The following is a 17554-nucleotide window of genomic DNA, read 5'->3' as shown; positions in this document are numbered from 1 at the left end:
AGGAGCCTCCTCCAGGTCTCCCATGCAGGTGCAGGGGCCCAGTGACTTGGGCCATCTTCTACTGCTTTCCCAGGCCATAGCAGAGAGCTGGATTGGAAGTGGAGCAGCAGGACTCTAACCGGCGCCCATATGGGATGCCAGCACTGCAGGCGGTGACTTCATCTGCTACGCCACAGTGCCGGCCCCAATTTAATGGTATTTATCTATTTTATAGTCCTAAATGCTTTTTGAAGTGGTTTACTTTGACCCTACAGGAAATCCTTTTTTTTTTCTTTTAAAGACTTTTTCGGTTTTTGGAAAGACAGAGAATGAGGTCTTTTCATCCGCTGGTTCACTCCCCAGATGGCAACAATGGCAGGGGCTGATACAGGCTAATGCCAGTAACCTGTAACTCCATCTGGGTCTTGCACATGTGGTGGAGGCCCCAGCACTTTAGTCATCTGCTTTCCCAGGCTCCAGTATGGGATGCTGTTGTTGGAAGTGGTGGCTTAACCCATTGTGTCACAGTGCCAGCCCCTTAGGACATACATACATTTACTTTTTTATTTGAAAATCAGAGTTACACAGAGAGTGAAGGAGAGGCAGAGAGAGAAAGGGAGGTATTCCATCCTGTGGTTCACTCCCCAATAGGCTGCAACAGCTGGAACTGTGCTGATCCGGAGCCAGGAGCCAGGAGCTTCCTCCGGTCTCCCATGTGGTTGGGCCATCTTCCACTGCTATCCCAGGCCATGGCAGAGAGCTGGAACAGAAGAGGAGCAGCCGGGACTAGAACTGGTGCCCATATGGGATACTGGCAATTCGGGTCAGGACTTGAACCTGCTGCGCCACTGCACCAGCCTCGCAGAAATTTTTCACATCATGAGTATGAGGAATCTTAAATACTCATGAAAAATTTATACTCTGAGAAAAACTGCATGGTTTTCAAAAATTTGTTGCACCAAAAGAAACCTGTCTTTTAATTTCCCACAAAGTTTTTGAAGTGCCTTTGAACTTCCCCAGGTGACAAGCAGAGCGCTGCAGGTAAACTGCCCATTGGCTCACATCACCCACACAGCCTTCTAGTGACCATTACTTACCGAGCCCAAGGGCCCTGTGTAACCCAATGTCTGGGTCTTCAGCCTCTTGTTCCTTCTTGTTTGTGTTGCCCTGTCTGTCCTGACCCTGCCAACAAGTTTGTTCTCTTAGGGTTCTGTGTGCTGTGCTGCTTTCTTGAGCTTCTTCATGGTCTGGTGCTGCGTCTCACTTCCCGCGTGTGTCTGCTTGAATGTTGCCCCTCACTGCACTTCCTGACCACTCCGCAGCTGCCATCACTGTCCTCTCTTCTGTTGCTTTTGTTGACAGTTACGTCTGCTGTGATGGGAAAGTCACCACGCTGTGCAGACTGCACCACCGGTCTGTGAGAAGCAGAGGTTAGAGCTGCAGTACTCAGAATTGTCAGTGACTCATTAGGAAAAGACAAGGACATGATTTTAAAAAAGTAGCATAGGTTTTTCTTAAGATTTACTTATTTATTTGAAAGAATTGAGACAGAGGCATCTTGCACCTGCTGGTTTACTCTCCAGCTGGCTGTGATGGCTGGGACTGGGCCAGGCCGAAGCCAGGAGCTTCTTCCAGGTCTCCCACGTGGATAGCAGGGGCCCACGTAATTGGGCCATTCTCTGCTGCTTTTCCCGGGCAGTGAACTGTACGGGAAGTGGAGCAGCCAGGAGAACCAGTGCCCGTATGGGTGCTGCATTGTTGGCGGCAGCTTTACCTGTGCACATAGATTTCTGTGAGGAGGTCTTCAGAAGGTTTGTGGACGATGTGCTTCATGGGTTTTCTAAAGACTCAGATGATCTAGCTGGATAGCGCCCATCCACTGCTTCACTCCTCAAGCACGGCAGCTAGGGCTGCACTAGACTGAAGTCAGGAGCCAGGAACCGCACTCAGTCTCCACATAGGCGGGAAGGACCCAGTTACTTGAGTCATTACCTGCTGCCTCCCAGGGTCTGTGTTAGCAGGAAAGTGCACTTGCACCCAGATACTCTGGTGTGGGTGTGGAATATGGGTGTCTCAACTGCAAGGCCAAATCGCTGTCCTGTGTTGTCAGTTCTGTTGTTTGTTTTTCCAGGGTCTTTTTTTTTTAAAGATTTTATTTGAGAGGTAGAGTTACAAATGGTGAGAGGGAGAGACAGAAAGGTCTTCCTTCCATTGGTTCACTCCCCAAATGGCCACAACAGCTGGAGCTACACCAGATCTGAAGCCAGGAGCCAGGAGTTTCCACTGGGTCTCCCACATGGGTGCAGGGGCCAGAAGGTCTTGGGTCATCCTCTACTGCCTTCCCAGGCCACAGCAGAGAGCTGGATCAGAAGAAGAGCAGCTGGGACTAGAACCAGCACCCATCTGAGATGCTGGCGCCGCAGGTGGAGGATTAACCTGCGCCATGACGCCAGCCCCCTTTTCAGCATCTTCTTAAAGTGCTCTTGTACATAATAGATGGTTAAGGAATACTTTAGCACTGCAATAAGTGGTACTTTACCCTGACAATGACCTGCACTCTTCTTGTGGAAGAGGGTGTCCATTGGAAGGGTTGAAACACTGTAAGTTATTAGGAAATGATGGATAGGTGCTTATCTAAAATCTTACAGGAAGTTGTCACCGTGATGTGACTGGGAACTCAGCATGAGCTAATAAGATAGCTGGCAGATGTTTGAGATGTGTCTTGACTGCTGTAAATTCCTGTGTAGCTTGTGAAATTGCACAGAAGTGTTACTCTTCCATGATACATCAGTTATATTTGAACAGATTTAAACAAGTGTTAGAAAACATTTTCTTTCTGTATTTGTTTGTCTTTTGTGGAATGCAAGCTCCACTGAAACAGGTAGTGAATTTATTTATTTATTTATTTTTGACAGGCAGAGTGGACAGTGAGAGAGACAGAGAGAAAGGTCTTCCTTTGCCATTGGTTCACCCTCCAATGGCCACTGCGGCCGGCGCGCTGAGGCCGGGGCATCGCACTGATCCGATGGCAGGAGCCAGGTACTTATTCTGGTCTCCCATGGGGTGCAGGGCCCAAGGACTTGGGCCATCCTCCACTGCACTGCCTGGCCACAGCAGAGAGCTGGCCTGGAAGAGGGGCAACCAGGACAGAATCCGGCGCCCCGACTGGGGCTAGAACCCGGTATGCCGGCGCCTCAAGGCGGAGGATTAGTCTAGTGAGCCGCAGTGCTGGCCGTGAATTTATTTTTACATCTACTTTATCCACCTTGTTTCCTGATGTCTAGGAAGGCCCTGACACCTCGTAGCATTTCAGTAAATAGGTATATTAAAAGATTGTCATGATTCAGGGAAGTCATGGGATTCTGTCACAGTCCTCTCAGTCTTAAAGGTGTATGTTGATCCTCTGGGAGGCTTGTTAAAATGCACAGTCTGCTTCAGCACTTCTGGGATCTGTTTTTAAATGAGATGGCCAGATGGTGCCCCTGCTGCTGGCCTCATCTGAAGCATTTGGTCCTGGAGCAGCGCTGTCCAGTGAAATAGTGTTAGCCATTAGTGCAAACTGTGTGCTTTTCTAGTAACCTCATTTAAACATTTAAATTTTAGTGGTTTTCATCCTGACCTGTTCAAAGTATTATTATTTCAACATGTAATTGATAAGGAGTTTTACATTTCTTTTTTTGTGCAGAATCTTTAAAATGCAGTGTGTAATTTGCATTTACAGCATGTTACAGCTTTGCTTGGCCACATTGAGTGTGTCTGGTGTGCAGCATGTGATTGGTGGTGGCCCCTGGATGGGACAGTACAGTTTTGAAGAATACTGTCTAGCTTTTTGACATATCTTCGTATTTCTGGAAAGAAAATTTTACGTGTGGATTTCTGCAGTACCGTGTTTATGCAAAGCCAAGTTCGGATGAGTCCGTGGGCCACATGGTGCTGTCTGCACTGAAGTGTTTCTTTGCTGGTGCACGTTCATTATAGAAAATGTAGGAAACAGAATGGAGGAAAAATGAAATCCCCGCACATCCTGTCATTTAGAGTCAGTCAATCATAGTATCCTGAAGGGACGGTTTTTTTATGGCATAAGATAACTAGGATTGTCTCGAGTGTTTGCTAAAAGTTTGATATGCTTGTATTTAGTATTTGCATAGTGGATTCAGCAGGTACTCGTTGTAGACAGTGTGAGTGTGAGAGGAGTGACTGCGTACTTCTAGTGCTCAGGGACTAGTGATGCCTGCTTGTATGTGTACTTTGGGAGAGAAGTGTTCTTTCAGTTAGCTTAAGTCCAGGTGCCTAGAGTTAGATGACAGTAGGCACATTCCTGAGTTTTTGTGTCTGCCCCATATGAATGTCCTGAGGCTAAATGTAATTAGATGTATACAACAATTTTAAAGCACTTAGTTAAGGTCCTGAACCATAGTGCAGCAAATGATTAGGTTTATCCTTATTCTTCTGATCATAAAGTTTCGGGGAATAGTCATTTGGCATAGCAGTTCAGCAGAGCTTGGGACACCCACATCTGTACTGGAGGGCCTGCGTTCAGCTTCTGGCTTCCTTCCCGCCCCCTGGGGGAGGCAGCGGGTGATGGCTCAAGAGATTGGGTCCCTGCCACTCTTGTGGTAGACCTGGCTTGAGTTCCTGACTCCCGGCTTTGCCCTGGCCCGGCCCTGGATGGATGTTACAGGCATTTTGGGTAGTGAGTCAGCGGATGGAAGATCTCACCCGTCAAGCTGTCTCTTTCTGACTTTCAAATAAAAGCTACTGTTTTGAGATCAGCAGCCCTAGGTGTCAACTAGGGCTTCTTCCTGTAGAGTTGGCAGGGAAATGCTGGGCAGTTGGCAAATGAGAGCTGTTAGGACAAACTGGGGACACTTACCCATATCTAGCAGTTTGTAGTTCAAGGAGTTTTGGGATAGATGTGCAAGTTTGACTTAAATACTCATACACTGCAGACACAGGGAGAGTACCAGAGAATGGAGGAACTCTGAGCTAGACGGTAAAGAATGTGTTTTATCATTAAGAATATGGGTATTAGACTGGTCCTCTGCCAAGTTTGCTTGAGAGTTAATTATTTTTGTGAAAGACAGATGGACATAGAGCACCTATCTGCTGGTAGCCAAAACAAAACAAAACAAAAAACTAGTAAAACATGTCCTGGAGGATTTTGGGTAGGAAGAATGATGAATAAAATGTCTTTATGGTTGGCTTGTGAAGAGCTGTTTTGCATAGAAGCATCTGCATTGTGGTGGGGATGGCTCTGGAGGTGCGATAGGCTGCAGAGTGAGGGTCTGTCGCCCTCTGCCCTCCCTCTGGGGTTTGTGCTGATTGCTGTTCCTGTAAACGTAAATCATGTGCACCAGTACACACACTGAAACTGCTGTTAGGAGGCACTTACAGGATAGAAGCTGCTAGTACTAAGGGTTTACTTGTAAAACTGCACTTTTTGGAACTCTAGGATTAATAATTTTATATGTTTGAGTAATTTTAAAATACAACTTTCATAGAACTATCAGTATTGACTGTTTTTGAAAAATGGAATAAAATCCCCAGGCCCTCAGTTCCCTGTTTAGTTTTACCCAGACCAGTTTTATTTGTTAGCATGTAAGTTTTTTTAAGCTTTGCTGCTTTCTTCATGCTGCATAGATTTTGAGGCAGGCTTGAAGAGTGATGTCATTTTTTAAAAATTCTAAATGTGATTTCAGTTTTGATTTGTCTCCTGTTTAGCCCACATCTGTTCAGAAGGGTGTTTTAAATCTGTCAACTATTATTGTTTGTCCTTCTTTTGTTAAATCTAATTTTTATGGGTTTTGGAATTAAGATTTTCTCCTCATCTGGGTACTTTGTTAGTTGTGAAAATCTTTGGATAGTCAAGTCTTCAGATGTTATGGAGATCTCTGTTCATAGGCCAGGGTCTTAATAATAATAAATATGTAATACAAAGCTTTTATATCAACTTTACTTGAGCTGCCTTTCTCTGACAGGTGGAATTAATTTCTTATATAGTTGATTTCATTTCTCACTTGTAAAGTGTTGTTTGCTTTATGTGTCCTGTCTTCACGTTTGCAAAAAGATGTGTAGCTGTTTTTGTGGATGATTTTCTGAGACTGTATGTGGGGACATGTCTGAAGAATGGTTTTTCAGGTAGATAAAAACATTTATCCTTGGGCATTTTTTTCCCCTGAAGGTACTTTTCATTATCACTCATTGTTTGCCCAGTTCTGTTTATAGGTAGAGATCCAGTGGGAGGTCCATTTTCTGCTTTGCACTCCCCTCCCGGCTTGAGAGCCTTTAGGATTTTTTTTAAGTGGTGTCCCTATTTTTAGAAAAGATGGATTTCTTTGAAAGGCAGAGTGACAGATATTTTTCCGTCTGCTGGTTCACTCTCCTACTGACTGCAGCAGCCAGGACTGGGCCAGGCCAAAGCCAAGAGCCAGGAACCCAGTTGTGGTCTCCCGCATGGTGGCAGGGACTCAAGTATGTGAGCTGGCATCTGCTGCTTCCCAGGAGCATTAGCAGCCAGAACTGTAGTGACTGGAATCTGAACTGGCCTGCCTGTGTGGGCAGTGGCTTACTAGGATTTTTTTCTCTTTGGTCTTTAGATCTAAAATTTCCTCAGTCTCTTTGTAACTGTTAATTGTGCTCTCTTAACTTCTGCTTAGGTATTTTTTTTTTGTCTGAAGATAGCCCTTACAGTCACCCCATCCCTTCTGCTTTTGTAATTGTTTTTTACTTCACTCCTTTTACGACTATTAGATGGCTGCTTTTTTTTGGGGGGTAGGGTGTAGGTAGGTATCCAAAGCTTCTGTCACTCCTTTGATTTCAAGCCCAAATATATCTGTTTGTTGAGCAGCCACCACTTTTGTGTTCAGTGGACACTCCTAAGCCTGTTCTCGACTTGAGCGTTCCTGTCTTTGCCTAATGTTGGACGCTGTCCTTGATTCCTTCTGCTGGGTTCTCGGGAACCTCAAGCTCACTTGGCCTTCCCATCTGCACGTCATCTTCCTTACCCCTTTCTGCCTGAGTGAAAATGTTCGACTACAAAGTTAAATACATGTCCTTTATTTTTTTTTCATTTTCAATTCTCTTTATATACAGAAGATCAGCTTAGCATATATTAAGTAAAGATTGCAACAGTTTGCACCCACATAGAAACACAAAGTGAAAAATACTGTTTGAGTACTAGTTATAGCATTAAATCACAATGTACAGCACATTAAGGACAGAGATCCTACATGAGGAGTAAGTGCACAGTGACTCCTGTTGTTGACTTAACAAATTGACATTCTTGTTTATGGCATCAGTAATCACCCTAGGCTCTTGTCATGAGTTGCCAAGGCTATGGAAGCCTTTTGAGTTCACCGACTCTTATCTTATTTAGACAAGGTCATAGTCAAAGTGGAAGTTCTCTCCTCCCTTCAGAGAAAGGTACCTCCTTCTTTGAAGACCTGTTCTTTCCACTGGGATCTCACTCGCGGAGATCTTTCATTTAGGTGTGTGGTTTTTTTTTTTTTGTTTTGTTTTGTTTTGTTTTTTTTTGCCAGAGTGTCTTGACTTTCCATGCCTGAAATACTCCCATGGGCTTTTCAGCCGGATCCACATGCCTTAAGGCCAGAGTGCTCTTTAGGTACGTGTCCTTTATTTTAAGCCTGAATTTTCAGGTCTTGATTATGTTGCATTGGCAACAGAATTGTCCAGATGGGTATGTTTTCCTCACATCCTTATGGGGGTAATCGTCCCATCCAGTGTATTTGGAGGACACGGCAATGAAAGCGTTGTTCTCTGATGCATGGAAGTTGGCCTCTCAGGGCAGATTTTCTGCTTTTGTATGCATCCTGAAGATTTGAGGAGTTAAAATATTCTGAATCACCATTACTGAAAGTCTGAAGTTCTCATTCTTTCAAGGCTCCTGTCGCTAAATCCACCACTTGCCCCAGTGTGAAGCTCCGAACCCTGAACCTCTCTGTGCTGTGGTCGCTTTGTATGGATTTTCAAGCCATAATGGTCTCCCCTCACCCCCAAAGAAACCTTTTGTTTAAAGAATTCAAACTTCATGTGTTTCGTAAGTACCAGCATACCCACCCTCCCATCCGCACTCCCACCCCTTCTCCCTCTCCCATTCTCCACTAAGATCCATTTTCAATTAACTTTATACGCAGAAGACCAACTCTATACTATGAAGAGTTAAACAGTTTGCACAGAAAAAAACAAAACAAAACAAAACAAAACAAAACTGTTCCTCAACAGTTGAGACTAGGGCTGTTCAAAGTCAGAAAATGATCTTTTGTCCACTCCTACCTACCTACCTTTCTCCTTCAGAATAACGGCTGATTTTATGAAGCATTCTTGGAACCTACCTCTTTTCTACTTTGTAATTATTTACATAGGTGGTTTGCATGGTAGGTAGTGATTTTATTATCAGTCTGGCTTATAAATGTAGGTGGTTAATAAATTCCTGTTTTATATGCCATTTGATATATTCAGAAATGAGGGGCAATAACCTTCAGAGAGTTGATGTCAGGTTTTTTTTTCCATCTGCATTTAAGATTAGAGTGAAATTACAAGATTAACTCTTATGGGGCTGGTATTGTGCTGCAGCAGGTTAAGCCACCACTTGCAACATGCTGGCATTCCATATCAGAGTTCTGGCTGCTCATTTGTGATTGAACTTCTGCTTAAGTGACTGGGAAGGCAGTGGGTGATGGTGCAAGTGCTTGCAACACTGCCACCTGTATGGCAGAGGAGTTTGCTCCTGGATTGGTCTGGTGTATCCCTGGATATTGTAGTCATTTAGAAGAGTGAACTAGCAAATCGAAGATCTCTTTTTCTGTGCCTCTTTGATGCTCTGTGTTTCAAATAAGTGAGCAAATCTTTATATGAATTCTAGCTACTTGTTTTAGTATTGTACAACTTACAAAGTGCATAATTTATTCAGACTTTCTAAGAAAATATATGATCAATTAGCTTATAAACTTGACAAATTGTGTACATGGTTGGTGTGTTAATTGCAAACTATTATGACTAATCCCTTAAGTAGCCTTACTTGTTAGACTAGTGTTGGTTGCTTTATTATAATCCTATAAGATCTGTATATACTTGAAGAATGAAATCATTTAAAATCCTACATCTCAAACTTTTGCTAATTTTTTACTGTGCTTTCCTTAAATGTTTTAGTTTCCATAGTATATTAGATGGAATAATAGGGGATTTTGTGGTGGTGAGTGGTGACCTTTTCCAAGTATAGCCCAGTGCAAGCCACTTGTGCATCCCTAGAAGTTCTCATGTGTAGGTCTCCATTTCCTTTGTCCTTCAGAATCGCTGTTTTAATAAGTGACTCTGTTAGCTAAGGTCATTTTGTAGGGGTTGGGGAGGGAGAATGCAGCCATTATGTGAGCAGATTTTACCTTTGAACTTAGGAGTGTTGAAAGCAAAGCTGTGAAACCATGTGAGCTATCTGTTCCAGTCCAAATAGTCGCTTGGTCGAATTCTCATCTTGCTGAAAAGCCATAGGCTGCTTAGCAGATCAGACCCAGCTCTTTAATCCCATCTTATTTTTGATCTGAAACAATATAAGCCACTTGACTTCTGTCTTATTTTCCTGTATTTTCTGATTATTCATTGCTTGTAATAATTAAAACTTATTCTCAGTGACTAAAGAATGAAGTGAAGATATTTGAATGAATAAATTATAGGCTCTGAAATTGTTTCTTTACCAGTGTTTTGAAAAATTTGGAATTTTGGATTCTTTAAGATGAATTTGTCTTGAGTGAATATTGTAATGTTTACTTTTAAAAAATTGTTACTAATTTTTTCCTAGTACTGCTTATTCTTAAGAATGTATGTGGTTTTTAAAAAGCCATCCTTCGATTTAACAACACATGAGATTTTGTAGACTCTAGGATTCTGTGTATTTTGGTTTCTTTCCCTCTGCTTTGGCTTGGAATTGATCAAGATCAGGTGGAGATACTCAGTTTTGGTCAGGGTACTCCTGCAGTTTTGGTTTGTCAGCCGTGTTTCTTCGTGTTAGAGGTTACCCCTATCTAATCCTTCCAGATAATTTTGGTGTCCGTGGAGGAAGGCCAGAAAGTACATCCGGGGCTTCTGGTTTGTTTTGTGTGGTGCTATTTCCAAGACTTCATTCATTGGACTTTGGGTACATGTCAGAACATCATGTTAAGGACCTACAAGATAAAAACTTGAAAAATGTTGTGTTACAGAAACTTGGGGTGGGAAAACTCCATTCAGACAGACACCAGAGACAGTGGAGCATGGAAAGCAGTTTATTAACGCCAGCGAGCTCGGTGGGAGTCATTTTCTGAGAACTGAGCATCTAACCCAGGTTTCTTTTTTTTTTTTTTTTAATTTTTTTTGACAGGCAGAGTGGACAGTGAGAGAGACACAGAGAGAAAGGTCTTCCTTTGCCATTGGTTCACCCTCCAATGGCCGCTGCAGCCAGCGTGCTGCGGCCGGCGTACCGCGCTGATCCGATGGCAGGAGCCAGGTACTTCTCCTGGTCTCCCATGGGGTGCAGGGCCCAAGCACTTGGGCCATCCTCCACTGCACTCCCTGGCCACAGCAGAGAGCTGGCCTGGAAGAGGGGCAACCGGGACAGAATCCGGCGCCCCGACCGGGACTAGAACCCGGTGTGCCGGCGCTGCAAGGTGGAGGATTAGCCTAGTGAGCCACGGCGCCGGCCTAACCCAGGTTTCTTACAATATTTATAGGCTCATCTGCGTCATACCTTAACCATTAGAGCATTGGTGGGTTTAAGTTGTGGTCTTACGTGACTCAGGACTACACTTTGAATCATTTGGGTCCGGTATGTTTATAAAAGATACCTGGGGCAGGACAGGAGTTACAGAAGCTGAGCTTAGGACATCTTCCCTCCCTAGGCAAGGTATGGCACACAGCTGCTTCCCCAGATATTTGGGAGCAGCCACTTTCAGGGTGAGTGTCGGAATCGCCTTTCCTTCCTTTGTTCTGGCTGTGGTCTTATTTCCTCTACAGTGGAATCGTATAGCCAGAATTCTTTGACTGCTCAGTACTGACTAGATTCAGTGTCTGCTAAAGTATGCTTTCTAAGTCTGGATGTATTATTTCAATGGTTTTTGGTAAAAGAATCAAAGTGAGAATATGAAGTGGGAAGAGCAGTAGATTGGTCTCAATGTGGACGTTGTGGTTTTGCTGATTATTAGTGATCTCAGTGTGAGCAAATCATACAGTCATTTGACTGCTGCTTTCTCCTTGTTTTTTGCTAAAGAATGACATTGAATTTGATAGTCTCAAGTCCTTTCCAAATAAGTTGGTTGAGACCTAAATAGGAGAATCTCCTACTTTCTATATTTAATTTTTGCTTTCAAATACTTCCCGTGAGTTCTGACCTGTGGTAACTTAAGACTCTGTCCTGCCAGAGGAGGAATAAAGTGTGGTGGCTTTTGTTTGTGTGCGGCCCTTTGGAATACTTCCCACCAGGGTTCGTTGAGTATTATTATCAGTTTATAAAGAGTAAATGGGAAAAATAATTGTGTGTGTGTTGAGTTGAAATTGAAGTATTTTCAAAACTATGATAAACATAGTCGTGCTGGTGGTCTTTTTTTTTTTTTAATCGGTTTTGTGGATGTACAAAGTAGTGTGGTTTGTCACCTAGTTATTAAAGCTTCCAGTTTATTCTCAAGTTGTCTACCAGTTACAGTATTTGTCTTCTGCATCAGGTTAGGAATATTTTATTTGAGAGGGAAAGACGGAGATCTTCCGTGTGCTGGTCCACTCCTCAAATGGCTGCAACATCGGGAGGTGGGCCGATCTGAAGCCAGGAGCCAGGATCTTCTTCCAGGTCGCCCATATGGGTGCAGGGGCCCAAGCACTTGGGCCGTCTTTCACTGCTTTCTCAGGCAGAGGGAGCTGGATCAGAAGTGGAGCAGCCAGAACTCTAGCTGGTGCCCATATGGGATGCCGGTGTCACAGGCAGAGACTTCACCTGCCGTGCCTGTGCCACAGTGCGGGTTCTAGGAAATAGCTCTCAGTACTGGGTATGGGAAACATTTAAGTTAAACTACTGAACACGTACTAATTTCTGCTTGTGATGGATTTACTTATTAAAAATGAAAACACTAATTTCACATTCCAGAATTTTTTGAAAGATTTCTTTATTTGAAAGAGTTACACAGAGTAGAGGCAGAGAGAAAGAGAGGTCTTCTATCCGCTGGTTCATTCCCAGTTGGCTGCAGGAGCCAGGAGCTTCTTCTGGGTCTCCCACCTGGTTGTGCAGGGGCCCAAGGACTTGGACCATCTTGTACTGCTTTCCCAGAGACCAGATCAGAAGTGGAGCGGCTGGGGCTTGAACCGGCACCCATTTGGGATGCCGGCACTGCGGGCAGCAGCTTTACCCACTGCGCCAAAGCGCCAGCCCCCTCCAGAGTATTTTTAAGTGTATGCTTCCTGGTTTTCACCTCACAGGTGTTTAATGGTGCCATAGAACAAAATGCACGCAGTGCAATTTATATTTTACAGTGCTGTCTTAAGCAAACATGTTTGGAGGCCAGTACTGTGGCAAAGCAAGTAAAGCCACTGCTCGTGATGCTGCTGGCTTCCCATGTTGGAGTGCAGCTTTGGGTCCTGGTTGCTCTGCTTTTGATCCAGCTTCCTGCGAATGTGCCTGGGAAGGCAGTAGATGATGGCCCAAGAACTGGGTCTCTGCCACCTCTGGGAGACCTGCATGGAGTTCTGTCTTTCTCTCCCCCTTCTCTGTGGCTCTTTCAAGTACACCTTTTAAGATCAGAGATTGTACATCCTAGATGGCCACAGTGTGCAAGGGGACTTAGCCAAGGGGCATGCCTGAGCAAGGGGAGTCTTAACATTTTCAGAGACCTTTTGGAAAGAACAAGTGTACTTCAGTAAATGAAGTAGAATGAAGAAAATGTAAACCCTTCAGTAAGTGGCAGACCTGGGCTGCAGGGAAGCATGTTAGTACTGGGTAAGAAAGGCTTGGCTCAGACGGGAGGACTTGACCCAGCCACTGAGAACCAGTACTGCCAAGAAGGGTGAGATCAAACAGCTTGTAGTTTCTTAAATGGTGTCCAGTTTGGTCTGTTTGGAGATGACCCGAAGGATGAGGTAATGGTTCTGGAGGGAATCTTACTGTGAACCATAAAGTCTGACGTACAGGAAGAACATAGATGCCAGTTCCTATTCAGATATGCAGAGCAACTCAAAAGTAATAAAAGCCATATTCAGAAGCTGGTTCTAATGCCGTAGACCTTTGTAGGTGACACACTCTGTACCACCTTGTCACTGCAGTAGGAACCAGACGTCATAGCAGTTGCAGCCATCTATCTTTCAGGAAGTTTGTGCAAACTGGAAACACAAGATTGGACTTGATGGTGAGAGCATTTTGTTCAGGATGTCCCTGTGGATGTTTTGGAAGACCTCTGCCACCAGATCCTGGACCTTTACTCCCAAGGGGAAACAACAGCTTTCTCACCACAGGCCCCATCTCTTCAGACCACACTGCAAGGGCCACAAGCATAACCGAGGCTCCCAGACCTGGCAGCCCCAGTGGGAGGACTCCCGGCCATCAGCTCCACAGCAGCAGCCCACGAAGCCAATCTTCGCAGCCCCGGCAGGTTACACGAGCCGTGGTTGTCTCTCCCAAAGAGAACAAAGCAGGACCATTGCCACCTAAAATCCCCAAACTGAGACGGCTCACCTGCCCTTGCCACCAGCCCACCCCCCTCCAGACCAGAAAACTGCCTCTTGATACCACCTTGGAACAGGCTTAGTTGTCAGACATGGTGGCTGCGCCTCCCCAAAGTCCAGATTCCTCTTCCAGCCCGCCATGCCCCTGCCTCCCTCCAGCTCCATTATGGGGATGTCCACCCCCAGCTCCTACATGCCTGGATAGGGCTACCAGAGCCTATTGTCCATGATGGAAGACCCAGAGCTCCTGTTACAGTCCCTGTCCCCTTCTTCCACTACCTGTCTCCCCACAATCTCCCCTCTGCCTAGGACCACCTGCTCACCTGCGCTACCGCCCTCCCAGCCTCTTTACCTCAGCCCTTGGCTACTGCCCACCTACAACCCCAACTTTCCACCCCATCCCCATGCCTGCTCCCCACTCACGCAGTCCCACCGCAGCTGCCTCCAGGCCTGGGCCTGCCACAGGCTAGCTGCCCACCTCCTGCAGTTCTCTCCTAGAGGACAGCCACCTGTTCCCCAATCCGTCCCCCCACCCAGCATCCTGTCTGTTCTGGGAGCTGCTGGGATGAGCTGCCTGGATGAGATAACTTGCCACCTTTTTCCTTGGTTTTTAACCAGAGTTTTTCTGATCAACTTGAAGATTAGTTAAGCCAGTTAACAGCAGGATACCTTGTGTCATGCTTGACAATTGTAGTATAGAAAGGAAGAGGGTATCCCAGACGAAATTGGGGTGCTCTGCACGTGAGATGGGAACAGGGGCTTCAGTGTGGTTTGGGCAGTGCCTGTCTGCAAGGGGTTCCTGCTAGCGTTGTGGGAGTCTTGCCTGTACTGGGCTACTTTCTGAGTAAAGTGCTCACCAGCCCTATTGGCTCAATAAACAGCTTCAGTAAGGAGTGAATTTCCTTAAGTGTGAACCTAACAACATACTGTGAGTTCTGTCTTGGTTACAAACGAGGGTCTTTCACTTAGTTATCCAGCTAAATCGCTTGTGAAAAAGAAGAAAAAGCACGGATGCTCTCTTGTGGACCGGTCTTCCTGTGTTTCCCCATTACCTCTAAGACTGGGTACAGACATCCCGAGCCAGAGCCCGAGCCAGAGCCAGATGCATCCATTTCCACTTGACCAACTCTCCTGTGTGCTTCAGCTCTTTGAAGATGGTAACATTTCTTTCCTGTCCAGGTAGTTCATTTCCTGTTTTTCTGGCTTCAGTTGGGAATTAGTTGCTCTAACCTGGCATCCCCAGGCTGGATTATGTAGCACTTTGATTATCTCAGGTGACATTTTATGGTTATTGTAACATCTCAAATTGAATTGCCAGTTTTCTTCTCCCAGACTGAACTTTTCTCACACCCTTGTGTAGTTTGTTAAAATGCAGACTAAAGCCTCCCCATTGCTGATGCCAATCATCTTCAGCTTCCTTCCTGACCAGTCCTTCTGCTTTCCTGCCTTCTTTTCTTTAAGCAGCACTCAGATGTCCCTGGGGCTGCCTCCCTGTTGGCTCCCTGACCTTTTGCCTGGGATCTCCATGAGCTCCAGGGGCATCCTGCCTCATAGCTAAATATTGGGTAAATAGTTTGTATTTAAGGAATAATGAAGGGGAAAAAACTGCGTGTTCTGTACAGGTGCACTATTTTCCTCCAAGTATTTTTTTGGATGTATTTATTTACTCGAAAGAGTTTCGCAGAAGGCAGAGAAAGAGAAGGGGAGGAGGGTCTTCCATCCACTGGTTCACTCCCCAGTGGCTGGAACTGAGCCTGTCTGAAGCCAGGAGCCTCATCTGGGTCTCCCACGTGGGTACAGGGGCCCAAGCATTAGGCCATCTTCTGCTGTTCCAGGTGCATTAGCAGGGAGCTGGTTTGGGAGTAGAACATCTGGGACTTAAACCAGCACCCATTATGGGATACCAGCTCTGCAGGTGGCAGCTCTACCTGCTATGCCACAGCACTGACCCCTCCCTTTAAATATTTTTGATTTGTGGTTGCTTGGATCTTTGGTTGTAGGAATTCATGGATATGGAGGGCTGACTGCATCTTTTTTTTTTTTTCTTAAAGCAAATGTAACATTTGGGGACTGAATAAAACTCACTTGGAGTTCCCAGTAGGTAGACCTTTTAACTCCTTGTGACATTGTAACCACATGGGAGTTAAAACTGAAGAACCTTGAGAATACTGTTGGATTAAAACCACCAGAACATTTATACAAAATTCCAAATACTTCTATAAACCTCTGCTTTCTAGGGAAATGTCTCTTTTCTGTTGGGGGCTTGGCTATCACAACTCCTCAGTTTGTCACAGTAATGGTGAACTGTTGTACATTAGCCTGGCTATGAATGGACTATTTCGTGTTTAGGAATGCTGTGTTTTTCCTGCTAGTAGTCCTTTTGATAAATGGGAAGTTTGTTCTTTTAGTCCATTCAGTGTATACCAGTAGTAAGTGGAGATTTGTCTTAAACATTTGAGATTGGTAATGGCATGCTGATTACATTCCTGAAATGGCTGCTAAATCAAATTGGGGGGGGGGGGCTGGTAACTACTTGGTTTTGTTACTGAGATCACATTTTTTCTTCCTTGTTTGTAATAGTAGCTATAGTTCCCTTTTTAAAAATTTCGAGATGGAATGTATTTGAGATGCACATTGTGATGACTTGAAATACATGAACATTGTGGGAAAGAGATGAATCTTCCATCTGCTGCTTCACTCCCCAAATGCTGGCAACAACCAGGGCTAGGCCAGGCTGACTGACACCAGGTCTACCACATGGGGGCCAGGAACCCAGATATTTGGACCCACATACATTGCCTTTCATTGCATTAGAAGGAAGCCAGATCTGAAGAACAGAGTAGCTGGAACTGGAGTCGGGCATTCTGCCCCACCAGAACTTGTTTTTCTTAAAACTGAAAGTTTGTATTCTTTGACCAGCATCCTCCTGTATCTTCCTCAACACTTGGCAACCACCTTTGTTTTGTGTAGTTCAGATTCCACATATAAGTGAGATCATACAGTGTTTGTCTTTTCTGTCTTATTCCACTTAGCATAATAATGCCCTCTGGGCTCATCAATGTTGCAAACGACAGGATCTCTCTTTGTGTGACTTAATGTTCCGTGTGTGTGTGTGTGCGTGTGTGTGTGTGTGCGTACACTTTTTTTGTTCTTTAATACTTGGTTTGTTTCTGTATCTTGGCTGTTCTGAATAGTTATGAATTGCAATGAGCAATGGGAGCATAGACATCTCTTAGGCATACTTACTTCCTTTGTATATATGCATATAAATGAGATTACTGGATCATATAGTAGTTCGATTTTTAATTTTTTGAGACACCTGAATACTGATGTCCATAATAGCTATACCAGTTTACATTTCCACCTGTAGTTTACAAGGGCTCCCTTTTCCCCCTGCCTTTCCCACACTTGTCTTATTTTCATTTCAGCCATCCTAACAGTTGTGAGGTAGTAGATTATTGTGGTATTGGTTTTTTTCTCTAATGATTATGGATGCTGTGGTCTTGTTGTGATCTGTTGTTCTCTTGTATGTCTTCTTGGAAAATGTGTTGGGTTGTCTCGCCGAATTTTTAATTGACTTATTTTTCTTTTTCCTTGTGAAGTTATCAAGTACCTTACATATTCTGGATATTAATACTTTGTCAGATACATGGCTTATAGATAATTCTTTGTTTTGTAGGTTGCCATTTTTTTGTTTCCTTTGCTGCACAAAAGCTTTTTATAGTTTGTTACAGATTTTTGTTCTTGTTGCCTGAGCTACCTTTTTTTTTTAAGATTTGTTTATTTGAAAGAGTCAGACTGCAGCAGGAGAGACAAAGAGTAGACATCTTCTGTCTGCTGGTTCACTCCCCAGGTGGCTACAATGGCCCGGGCTAGGCAAGGCCAA

The 17554-nt window shown here is 44.6% G+C and overlaps 1 protein-coding gene and 1 pseudogene across 1 annotated transcript in view; both read left to right on the top strand.

Moving 5' to 3' along the window:
* The window catches only part of LOC100344963 (WW domain-containing adapter protein with coiled-coil), an 88126-nt gene that overhangs the window by 44021 nt on the left and 26551 nt on the right, over positions 1–17554 (top strand). The gene's annotated exons all lie outside the window — the stretch shown is intronic.
* On the top strand, positions 13157–14255 carry LOC149122821 (cyclin-K pseudogene; annotated as a pseudogene).

The sequence above is a fragment of the Oryctolagus cuniculus genome, chromosome 13, assembly GCF_051225735.1.
Source record: "Oryctolagus cuniculus isolate XC-2025 breed Fujian yellow rabbit chromosome 13, ASM5122573v1, whole genome shotgun sequence".
Taxonomy (NCBI): domain Eukaryota; kingdom Metazoa; phylum Chordata; class Mammalia; order Lagomorpha; family Leporidae; genus Oryctolagus; species Oryctolagus cuniculus.
The sequence above is the reverse complement of the archived record's forward strand: the minus strand, read 5'-3'. Positions and strand labels throughout refer to the sequence as shown.